The sequence below is a fragment of the Lampris incognitus genome, chromosome 21 (genome assembly GCF_029633865.1).
Source record: "Lampris incognitus isolate fLamInc1 chromosome 21, fLamInc1.hap2, whole genome shotgun sequence".
Taxonomy (NCBI): domain Eukaryota; kingdom Metazoa; phylum Chordata; class Actinopteri; order Lampriformes; family Lampridae; genus Lampris; species Lampris incognitus.
The window spans coordinates 90,186-93,322 of record NC_079231.1 but is presented as its reverse complement, the minus strand read 5'-3'; the positions used below and the strand labels follow the sequence as shown (position 1 = coordinate 93,322).

At 40.8% G+C, this 3,137-nt stretch overlaps 1 non-coding gene and 1 pseudogene across 1 annotated transcript; both read left to right on the top strand.

The window, feature by feature from the left end:
• Positions 1-910: 910 nt before the first annotated feature.
• Positions 911-1,132, top strand: LOC130131848 (small nucleolar RNA U3). The gene has a single exon (XR_008812405.1). It is a non-coding gene; the product is annotated as a small nucleolar RNA U3 (small nucleolar RNA).
• A 1,023-nt stretch (positions 1,133-2,155) lies between these two features.
• LOC130131859 (small nucleolar RNA U3) lies at positions 2,156-2,329 on the top strand (annotated as a pseudogene).
• Positions 2,330-3,137: the final 808 nt, after the last annotated feature.

Sequence of the window (3,137 nt, the reverse complement as noted above, 5' to 3'; positions counted from 1 at the left end):
AGAAGCTGGGTACTTTCCATCAGAAATGCCATTGCCGTGGTGAGCTTTGCTACTGCAAAGGGTTAGTGTCAGTTGCTGTGAGATTGTTTGCCTGGGCACATAAAACCCTTAACCAAATCCTACCTCAACCAAAACATGAAGAAGGTCGGTTAGTTTGATCCAAAATTTTGAGTACGAGAAAGTCGGTACTTTATTTCAGAATTTTCATTGCTGTGTTTAGCTTGGCTACCGTCAAGTGTTAGTCTCTGTTGCTTTGCTATTCTGTGTGGGATTGTCTGCCTGAGCAGGTAAAACACTTACCCTAAACCAACCGAAACATGTTGAAAGAGCCATCCGTTTATTTTACCCAAAACTATCGCTGCGAGAAGCTTGCTACTCTCCATCAGAAATGCCATTGCCATGGTTGGCTTGGCTACCACCAAGACTGTCTGTTGCTGCGGTATTTGTGTGGGATTATCTGGCTGAGCAGATAAAACCCTTACTCTTACGTGAAACATGTAGAAAGAGTCGTCTGTTAATTTCATCCGGAACTATCACTCCGAGAAGCTCGGTACTTAACATCAGAAATGACTTCGCTGTGGTTAGTTTGGCCACTATGAAGAGTTGGTCTCTGTTGCTGTGGTATTTTCTTTGCGATTGTGTGGCTGAGCAGATAAAACCCTTACCTTAACTCAAATCTTACCTCAAGCGAAACATGTAGAAAGCGCTGTCTGTTAATTTTATGCGAAGCTTTTACTCTGATAAGCTCTCTACTTTCCATCAGAAATACCATTAACGTGGTTGGCTTGGCTACCGCGATGAGTTGGTCTCTATTGCTGTGGTATTGTCTGTAGGATTGTCTGCCAGAGCAGATAAAACTCTTACCCCAACCGTAACCGAAAGATATAGAGCCATCCATTGAGTTTATCAAAACCTAATACTAATTTCGGGGATAATTTCTTTAGTTTTTATCTTGAGAAATGTTTTTCTAAAGTGCGAGTCCCGCCACCCACCATGATGAGCCTGGGGTGCTTCTCCCTGACCGTGAAGCAGATACAGAGAAGTGGTTTAATCACTCGCTATGTGCTTTTGGTGACCGTTCAGTGTTGCTTTTTATGGAGTTATCAAGAGGAAGGAGCATGTTTGGTGTGGTAAAAAGGAGGGGCAAAAATGTAGAAATTCATCAATTTTATCTAAACCTACCCCTAAAACTTAGTCCTAACCCTAAAAACATGACAGTTGTGGAAGTGCAATTCAATAAAAGAAACCCACTTGTATTGCTGCAAACCCCACCAACAACTTTTCAAGTTTAAAACGGGATAAACTAATCAAGAGGGAAGACAATGGGGGATCAAGTGTAAAGAATAAACAACCTCCAAATAGATCCTATACCCAATCCATCAAACTCTCTCCAAATTCGTAACCCTAAACCTGGGGGTATCTGTAAGCCAGTATTTGGGCATTGTTGAGGCGCCTGGTTGACATATGTTGGCTCTGGCATTCAATTCTCTAACCCTTACCTTTCACTCAGAGAAGCCTAGTATTTCCCATCAAAAATGCCATTGCCATGGTTGGCGTGGCTAACATGAAGAGTTAATCTCTGTTGCTGTGGGATTTTCTGCCTGAGCAGGTAAAACCTTTACCTTAACACAAACCCTACCCTTGCGTGTTGAAAGAGCCGTATGTTGATTTTTATCCAAACCTTTCACACCGAGAAGCTCTGTACTTTCCATCAGAAATGCCATTGCAATGGTTAGCTTGGCAACCGCCAAGACAGTCTCTGTTGCTATGGTATTCTTTGTGGGATTAATTCTTGGCAGAAGTCAAGCTAACCACGGCAATGGTATTTGACGGAAAATACTGTCACGAAGCTTAAGGTTTGGATATAATTAACGGATGGCTCATTCTACATCTTTCTGTAAGGGTTGGGATAGGTTTAGTGTAAGAGTTTTATCTGCTCAGGCAGACAGTGTCTGTTGCTGTGGTATTCTCTGTGGAAGTACTTTTGAGTAGGAAAAACCCTCACTGTAACCCTACGCCAACCCTGGCCAAAAGATGTAGAAAAAGACATCCATTAATTTTATCCAAAACTTTTATTTCGAGAAGCTCGGTACTTTCCATCAGAAATGCCATGTCCATCAAATTATGCAAACCTAATCCTAACCAAAAGATTCAGAAGACTACATTTTCAGCGGTCATTTCTGTCGTTCTTAGCTTAAAAAATGTTTAAGTGTGAGTCCGCCACCCACGATGATGAGCTGCGGTGCTTCTTCCTGAGCATGAAGCAGGTACAGCGAAGTGATTTGATTACAAGCTCTGTGCTTTTGAGGCAGAGTGTGCTCTGAGTGGTAAAAGAAAAAAATTGAGAAAGCCATCAATTACTTTTATTTTAAACCTAACCCTAAAAACATTAAACTGCAATAGCGGTGAACTTCAATTAAAAAAAAAATCACTTATAATGCTCCAAACCCCACCAATAACTTTTCAAGTTTAAAACCGGATAAACGGTGGATAATCTCAAGCTGTGTGCATTTGAGGCAAGATGCATCCTCTGATTGGTAAAATGGAGAAATCTATCAATTTTATTGAAACATAACTTTAAAAACAAATTGCCATAGCAGAGAACTTCAATTTAAAAAAAAAATCATTTATAATGCTCCAAACTTCACCAGCAATTTTTCAAGTTTAACACGGGATAAACTAATCAAAATACAGGACAGTGGCAGATCAGTTGTAAAGAACAAAAAACATCCAAATTGAACCCATCAATCTCTCCATAACTCTCATATTGGGGTATCGCTAAGCCAGCGCTTGGGCACTGTCCGTCTGAGCAGAAAAACTTGACACTAAACTCAAACACTACGTCAACCGAAACATGTAGCAAGGACCATCCGTTGGTTTTTATCCAAAACTTTTACTACGAGAAGCTTGGTTCTTTCCTTCAGGAATGCAATTGGCATGGTTAGCTTGGCTACTGCGACGAGTTGGTCTCTATTGCTGTGGTATTCTCTGTGCGATTGTCTGCCTGAGCTGATAAAACTCTTACCATAAGTGAAACATGTAGAAAGAGCCTTCCATTAATTTTATCCAAAACTTTCACTCCGAGAAGCTTGGTACTTTCCATCAGAAATGCCATTGCTGTGGTTAGTTTGGCTACT